Source organism: Gadus macrocephalus, chromosome 14 (genome assembly GCF_031168955.1).
Source record: "Gadus macrocephalus chromosome 14, ASM3116895v1".
In the NCBI taxonomy this organism is placed as follows: Eukaryota; Metazoa; Chordata; class Actinopteri; order Gadiformes; family Gadidae; genus Gadus; species Gadus macrocephalus.
This window is the reverse complement of record NC_082395.1, coordinates 15,683,115-15,692,224: the sequence shown is the minus strand read 5'-3', so window position 1 is coordinate 15,692,224 and position 9,110 is coordinate 15,683,115. Positions and strand designations below refer to the sequence as shown.

The 9,110-nt window shown below is 42.5% G+C and overlaps 1 long non-coding RNA gene across 1 annotated transcript; it reads left to right on the top strand.

Moving 5' to 3' along the window:
• Positions 1–398: 398 nt before the first annotated feature.
• LOC132472276 (uncharacterized) lies at positions 399–1,151 on the top strand. Its single transcript, XR_009529049.1, has 2 exons — positions 399–531; positions 870–1,151. It is a non-coding gene; the product is annotated as an uncharacterized LOC132472276 (long non-coding RNA).
• The last annotated feature ends 7,959 nt before the right edge of the window (positions 1,152–9,110 follow it).

Below are 9,110 nucleotides of genomic sequence, written 5' to 3'. Positions count from 1 at the left end.
TCAATTATGGTCATACCAGACATAATCAGACATGTTTTATGTCTTTTTTTGTAATCGGAGCCTGGTCAATTCTTAACTTTGATGAATACGTAAATAAAGTGGGTTACAAATAAGATAGGCCTATCAATAACCACATCATCCTGCTGAATGTATGACCTTTGAGAATAATTAATACTTTTCAATTGTATGTATTTTATATGAAAGTCAAGTCGATATTTTTATTGAGGGTTGTATTTACTGGGGTGATTGTCGAGCTATTCACATAAATAGTCTTCCTAATTGTGTGTAATTTGGTGATTTGTTTACTCATTGTTGGGTACTGCTGAGTGTTTGCCTGTCTCTGATCCTCGACTGTACCCTGTGTCACTCATCTGGTGTGTTTGATGCTTATTCCCGGTGATTGGAGCCTTCCGCTGTTCCCCAGAGAGTTCCCTCGGGACCACGCTCTCTCACCCCGTCACCCCGTCACCCCGTCAGCCTGCTGGGAAGCCATGATGAGCTGCAGGATTTGTGTGTGTTTGCGTGTTGAGGGTGATGTTTAGATATGTGTGTACATATATATATGTATATATTGTGTGTGTGTGTGGATATTTTGAGTATGTTGTGTGTGTGTGTTTAGATATCGAGGATACGGTGTGGATATTGAGAGTAGGGTGCATGTGCGTAATTGGAAGGGGAAATTTCTGACTTTCATGTTCTCACTTCAGAGAGTTTGGTGAGACCTTTCCTCCCTTGCCCTTGGCGAGACCAAAGGGAAATATTTATAAATCATCTGCACAACAAATATTGGAGCTGGCCTGAGGTGTCAAAACCACTGAGCAGACTCCCTGGGCAGTAAGGTTGAAATGCTCTTTCATCACCTTCCCCAGAGACTCGGACGTCTCTCTGGACCTGGATCCAGAGCAGGTACTCTGTACCTGGCTGGACATTACCCAGAAGCCTTCTTACATGGACACGGCAAGACTTGCTTAACTTGTGCATGTGTGATGCAGCTTTATATAATTGTAAAATGTATTAGTTAAATGGAATGAATGATCTCATGAGCTCCGATGTATTTTATAGGTCAACTACTGTACATGCTGAAAGTGTCCATTAGATATTTGAGTGTGTCTGTTTCTGATACTTCGTTTGTGAGGGTGCTGGTGCTAAGGTGAAGATAGATGGCTGACAGATAGGAATCTGAAATGGTCAAACAATTACAAATGGTGCTCAAGGTGAAAAAGGTGTGTAATGGCTTATGTCAGAAATTCCAAATTCACACGTATTTGTAGAGCTATTTATTATAATAATTGAATGATGCGGAAAGCCTAATACTAGCCTCCATTACCCACACATTGCCCATGTGTGCTGTATGTAAACTCTTTGGTGATAAGCAATATCCAAGGTCATCATACTTAATCGATTGGTGGGATGACCTCACACACCATATTGAACAATGTCAATAAACGGTCCCACACCCTTTGCATAACACTTAAAATTGAAACGGCTGGTTTAATAGACCCTTTCTACAAAGGATTTATAGTAGGATTAACACAGGTGTCGCTTATAACACTAATTATAGGTCTGCTTTTATGCCTACATGTTGTAGAGTAAACTAGTGAAGATAAATCTCATACCCATGCCCAGTGCCTGGACACAGCGGAACCTGTTAGATGTCAATCAAACTGTTCATACCTGTTCTTGCCATGCCCAGTTGATCCTTAAGAAATCTCTGATGAGCAAATATAGATGTTTATAAACATATGGCAAATAAAAAAATGTCTTCCATTGATCAAATTTGATTGATGACAAATAACCACCTTTGACTTTATCAACAAATATGGATCCCGGTGAACAGGAACTAACTAAAATATGCGACGCTCCAACTCTATTTTAATGATTTAACTTTTTAGTAAAAGGACACACTTTCACATTTCTTTCAGTTTTTGTGTGAATCAACTGTGGCTATTGGAACAATGCCAAACATTTACAGTTGTTCACTAATACAAAGACATTATGTGGAATTATAAGTATTAATTGTTTTTTAATACATCAACCCAATATAAATGTAACTGAAATTCACGGCATGGCCTGCAGAGGGCTGTATATCACCACGTGTTTAGTTCCTGAAATTTATCGAGCAACGGTTTCCACTGGCAGCGCATAATGCTGGTCTTTGATCGCCGCGCGCTGAAAGACGAGGATTGATCTCGCAGCTCCCTGTAGTGTAGGGCCTCCTTGTGCCTCTCTTTTCAGGGACTGATCAGTGTTGTGCTACATACTGTCTCCTGCACGAATTATGTTTTGAAACGAGAACTGCGCCTTTTTGGCCCTTTTTATTTTTTGTATTCATTTTAGATTCTACTTTCTCTTTTGCGGGGGACACACGTTATCATCTTCGTTGCACTTCCGGTTGCCATGGCTATACGATAGGCCTAATGTAGCGGATACAAAAATAAACAGCTGTGCCGTCTGAAAAGAGGAAGGCGAGGATTGTGTTTGGAGAGGAATCGCGCCAGGTAGTGGAAAAAAAGAGACAAGAGATTAACGTCTGCAGTTATGACTGCTCCCCCTCCCCCTCCCCTTCAGTCCTCCCCACCATCACCACCACCACCACCATTGTTATTACAGCCTGTTTGGTTCTGTCAGAGCAGAGGACTAGCGTTGAACTTTGACCTTCCTCCCCAGCAGCATGAGGAAGTGGTTAGGCTGTCCCAATAACGAGAGGCAGGCTGCCGGCGCTGAAGCGGAGGTCGTAAAAGAGAAGTGTGTGTTCTTCTCTGAGGCCAAAGCCTCATCACAGGGCAGCGATTTGTGTTGTCTGAGTTTCACACATTCTTGAATGTGTAGATGCTCGGATGATAAGGTTTGCTGTAAAAAAAAAAAAAAGAAAGAAAAACCAACCACAGCTGTTCTTCTTTGGCCTGAGTTCCCCTGGTTCTGTGAAAACAGGACATGTGGCTATTGGATAAGTCTGTGCACCCCCTCTACGACGCTGCTAACAGTGTGGCTAAAGTGTAAGTGAATAAACCGGGCCAGCCGTGCATTTGTTTTCCTGCCCATAAACACGGTCAGGGCTGAGAGGAAGCGCACACACCTTGTTTAACACACCATCCCACCAATCCCCTCACTAGTTTATGGTTCGAACCATGTGATCTCTTCCCCTCCCCTAGCTCCTCCCTCACTCAGTTTTTTCTTTGCGTTCATTTCTCCATTTTCTCATTTGACTCTTGATAACTACCCTTTACTGAGATACGTCTATCCATCACATCAGCGGTCACATTCAGTTCATCATTTCTATTCGCTGTCCACATATAAAACATTCAGTATCTAATCAAAATCAGGAACCTTTTAATCCATTACCAAAATTATGACGTATTTTGTCAGTTGATAAATTATGAAGTAGTTTTTTATTTAAAGTATGCAAAGCTATTTGCATAAGAGCAAGGTTTTTCAACCTGGCCACAAATCAAACGATTTTGGCTGATTCATTATAAACCCTTGAGAGGTCGAAACTGAAGATTTGGTCTGAACATGTTGTAGAAGTTTAAAACTTGTTCACTAGGCTGGTTATTGTTTGTCCTGTTATGTGTATACAGGATAGAGGAACGACCAAGGAACAAAAATGTCAATAGCCTTTAGTAACATTAGTCATGCCCCCTTTAGTTCATGTCATCTATTTGAACATGTGACGTCCTTTTGATTATGTAACCTATTTGATCAGGTAGCACTTGATGAAAGGAGAGGTTGGAAGTCAGGAGCAAGAGAGATTCTGAAAACGTTTGTGGAAAATAAACGCTTCGTAAAAGATAGTTTCACTCCTTAGCTTTTGCATGATTAAAGTGAGGGCAGATGTTTGTCGGTTGAACTATGCATATATCAGTGGAGTTGGCCGTTTTCCCAGCACCCACACAACGTATTAGCTTTCATGAGGCATACTGGAGCAGTTGTTGTCCTGGCCTTTTTAAAGCCGCTGTAAATCACCTCTGTCATCATCACAACCACTTTGCTGTGGATGATCCCATTGTGCAATATGGCAGCCCCTTCAAAATAGCAACATTGACAGCTATATAATCACATGGTCATAGCCTTTTGATGACATATTCCATTCCAAGATGTAATGTCCTACTAACTTATTTTTGGATCGACCACTAAAGCAACCGTCCCACCAAGTGCTGTGGGCCAGTGAGTTGTCGTGTGGCCGATGCAACGTTTGCATGTAAAATAAACCCAAACAACTATCACATCCATCTTTTGGAGTGTGATTGAACGGCTGCTAATGACTCATCACTGCACTGAGCCCAAACACCGCTGTCTGGGGAGGGAACCACATGCTTGCTCTTACAGACATGACAACGGAATAGTTTTCATCCATCAAGATCAACTCCACTTGGTGGATTTGTGCAACCAAACTAGTTTTTAAAGTCAGACAAATGATTCAAAGACTGTTAAAGAGCATTATGGGACTTTTTCGTGGAAATATTTACAATGAAGTTAATCATGAAATAATGGTGGATACAGATAAATGGCAAAACATACCATAATATATATATTTGCAACATTAACCACATAAAAGTAAATAACACTCAAAGAAAAGGATACCAAATCATATTTGAATCATTGGTAACATCACAATACGCTAAATATCCCATCAACCTAAAATCACAACCACCAGATGAGACTGTCGAAATTGCCTTTGGAAGTTTGTTGGCTTGGTGTGTGTTTCGTAATGGCAGCATATTCAACTGCCCTATGAGCCAGCTCCTCGCTCCCAATACTAAATGACAGATTGAGCCTATCGTCGCATTGGCTTCATTCATCTGCAGGCTCATAAACTCCGGGGCGGACATTATAATGAATGGCATAAGCATTACAACAGCTCTGGCCTACCGTAGGATTGCCTTGAGGTTTCCAAGTTGTGGCCTATTTTGTGACTCCTGCAATTTCAAAATACTGTGGGGTTGCTAAAGGTTGTGTCAGGGATATTTTCTGAAATAGCCCCCACTACTGTTGATTCAATTGAATTACAACAACAATGGGAGAGATGTTGAATGTACAAAATGTTATTTTCCAAAAATTCTCAACTGAAATCAAAATCACACACATGGTGGTGATTTTATTTAACAACAAAAGAGGCCATTTAAAGAGTGGCATCTGGCATCAGATTACTAAAGTGTCCATGTGTTGTTATATTTTCCACAAAACACTGCATGCTTTTATGTGTCAATGAACTTGCAACTGAATAAAATAATTGTTTATTGTTGCTAATATAATATCCAAACGTATAAAACAACTCACTCAACAAACCTACGTATCCAATGGCCAATGTTCAGCCTGGGTTCTTTATAATTCTAATTTATTTGTCATATTAATAATAAAAAGAAAAAACTAAAGTCACATTCACAAAATACATCTCAATAAGCCCTAAATAAATCCAAACAGGCAGAGTTTTACTCTGGTCACTGATAGCAACGAAAGGCTATGCTTGGCTCTGTTTTAGATTTTCTACTGTACGCCAGCCAAGTTTTTCCTTCTCCTTTTCCTTCTCTTCTTTCACTGTAGGGGGCCATTTTGTTTATGGCCTGAGCCAATCAGCCCACCATGTCTGTACTCACCATGCATGAGGAGAAAGAAACATGAGTGTGCGCACGTGTGTGTGTGTGTGTGTGTGGAAAGTTTTTGTGGTGTGGAGCCCCAGACAGAAAATAGCACTCTGGGGAACCACAAGCATCCATAAATATTCAAGCCCAAAGAACTTTTATAGAGTTTGTTGTTAAGGATTTATGGTGAACGGCAGAGGTTGTCCAGGGGGAGGGGTCGGATTGGAGTGTGTGTGTGTGGGGGGGGGATGGGGGGGGGGGGGTCCCTGGTCTCTGCCAGCTTTGGGGTTAGGAAACGGAAAAGTGTTAAAATGTACAAATGCAAACAGGGCAAGCCACCGGCGGGGAGGGAATGAAGCTGGATGTGGTTGGCTGGCTGTCATATTACCGTTATGTTGTTGCATGAGGACACGGAACCATTCCAATGAACGACACCACACATTGTTTTACAGCTAAAGGTCCAGGGTTCAGTGAGAAAAAACCCTCAAACAATGACTTTACCTGTCGCTGGCCAACGTCATGATAACGTTTGCAAGCTTTTGGCCTTGTTATTGTATTTGTGTTAAAACTTTTGCTATTGCTTACCGTGCAGCTACTTAATGTGGTTAAGTTTTGTCATCAAGGAATGTCGAATGTATACATTCAAAAAAAAAACATTCAAAATTTATTTTACAGGCATTTTTTGTCATATTGCTTGAAATTCTCATTACTACCTGACAGCAATCAAAAAATCGTACAAAAAAGAAATAGTCGGTTACCTGTGGCTGTCACAGACCTATAATAAGCCTGTCCAATCATTTCCTATTCAGCCGAATGAAATTATTAAAAGGCGTACCTGTCTGTCTACCTACCTGGCTACGTGCAAGCACTCTGCCCGGACACTCATTGCTCAGGACCTGAGTCCTCCACAAGGCCAGGCTGACCTATTGCTAGCTATCGGTTGGATACTTTCAAATCGATCTTACTCTAGATGGTTTCTCCCATTTGAAATAATAAATAATATCAGGTTCAAGTATTTAATACTATACCAACAATTTGGAATAGTATTAAATAATTGACAAGTTACAAGCTCATTCGTAAGCATTTCAGCTCCACTCCAACTACTGTGTGTGTGTGTGTGTGTGTGTGTGTGTGTGTGTGTGTGTGTGTGTGTGTGTGTGTGTGTGTGTGTGTGTGTGTGTGTGTGTGTGTGTGTGTGTGTGTGTGTGTGTTTGTCCCAGTGTGTGTGTGTGTGTGTGTGTGTGTGTGTTTGTCCCAGTGTGTGTGTGTGTGTGTGTGTGTGTGTGCCTGCCTGCCTATGTCTGAGTGTGATCATTTCTGTGTATGCGTTTGTGTGTGTGTGTGGTTGGAGTGCATGTGTCAACTGTTTGTCAGTTTGTCTGTTCCTGTGTCATGGAGGATTTGTGGAACTGAGAAGCTCTGGTCAGCATATCTGGCGGTTTGGCTGTCGCAACCCTGATGTCGGCAGGGTGTTGGCTAAACTAGGGCCTTCCACCATGAGCCACATGATCCGCAACCACAATGACACACAACCACCGTCCTTCCTCCGCTAATTCCCCTCCCATTCCTCATGGTTCATTGTTCTTTCACCCATGTTTTGGGGCCTGTTGTTCTGCTTGAGCTTTCCTATTTTACAAGCTTTTTTGACTTGGTTTTCTCAAATATATGCAAATCTGCTGTGTCCTTAAGTACTGCTCCCTCTACCCCCCCCCACCAGCCCATCTGTTTTTGCTCGACTTTTTACTCATGATAAACTATCTGTTAACTTGTTGGGTTTCTGTGCAGCCTCAACTTCCTCTTTCCCTGTCTTCCTCTTGCAATGCCATTTATGTATACTGACACACACTTATGAGCCTCGTTACAACACCCTGATTTCCCCCGAGAAGCTTGTGCAGAGTCATTCGCGTCTCGATTCAGTGCTGAGAAAATATCATCCCTCAAAGTGAAGCTCAAACGAATCCCACACAGGGCTCTTCTTTAGTATGCCATGGCGTTGGCCGGCCCGACTATGAATAATTTCAGTAGCATTGCCACGTAGCTGGCGCTTTGAAATGAGAATTCTAATGAGAAATGAGTATCACTTTTTAATGGCCTGGTGTGCCTGTGTGACTAGACTTTAAACAAGCCAGCTAGTTATCTCGCTAACTCGCTTACTTTCCTTCATCTCCTTTTTATGCAACAATTTGACCCCCTCCAACCGCATGCACAGTATTTGAACATTTCGTATCATATCGTATGTGTGCTGCACAATACAACGCAAGGCTCACTCCTGAGTGTGTTTATGAGAGAGAGAGAGAGAGAGAGAGAGAGAGAGAGAGAGAGAGAGAGAGAGAGAGAGAGAGAGAGAGAGAGAGAGAGAGAGAGAGAGAGAGAGAGAGAGGAGAGAGAGAGAGAGAGAGAGAGAGATGAGAGAGGAGAGAGAGAGAGAGAGAGAGAGAGAGAGAGAGAGATGAGAGCCATCCCTCAATCATCCACACTACAGCCCCCCCCCCCCACAACACCACCACCACCCTCCGGCGGTACCATGTGACCCCGCCAGTGAGGCAATAAAACACAGGAAGTCTCATTTCCTTTATCCTGACCAGCAAATTGCTCTCCTGTCTATGCCCCCTCAATCTCCTCCCAAACTTATATTTAAATGAACGAGACATCGAATGCTGAGGCAGATCACGGTTACCCAAAATAAATAAAGATGCAACATAAACAAGGCTCAGGGACGCACAGGGGATCCAGATTTTTGCAATTTTCCGAGAGGAAATGTTGATGGCTATCTGTGCGAGGAGAGAGGCGACGGCGATGAAGGCAAAACATGAGAGGTGATTCTGTGAGAGCGGGGCGATACCAGGGGGGACCGAGCCCAGACGTCAGCACAAATGGATTATTACCAAACCCTCCACAACCCCACGAGATACGGACACTGACACTACCTTTCCTGAGTAAATAGAACAAGGCTGCTGTGGTGGAATTGTTTTTTTTTTACATTAGCACACGGAATATCTTGATATGCCGTCAAAGTATTACCATCATAGCATTACACAGCACATGGCAAGGCGTCGGTGGGCCGTTCTAAAGAGGAATTGTTCATTGTCGATTGTGCTTCTCACGTGTCCACCTTTAGATTCTGATATGAAACGTACTTCAAGCACAACCGCGTCCTACACCAATCATCGAGATGTGTTATGGTACATAGGGGGCTCCTGTCCGCTGCTTTAGCTGGCTGGGACTATCTGGGGCTTGATATTGTCACTTGAGGAGGGAGATGGCAATGTTGACGCGCATTTGCCTGTGTGTGGTTGCATAAGTGTGGTTATGTTTTTGAATGTGCGCACCAGTTTTTTGTGGGATGGTGTTGTAATGATGATTGTTATTTAGCAAGAGGAAGATGCATCTGCAAATAAACCAGTATCTGACACAAGAGAGGAACACTTTTAGTGATTAGGCAAATGATGTGCCCATAATATGTTACCATTATTCATTGGGAAATTGCCTTCAGCAGCACCCTGCACTAAAGGGATTTCAGGCTCAGGTTTA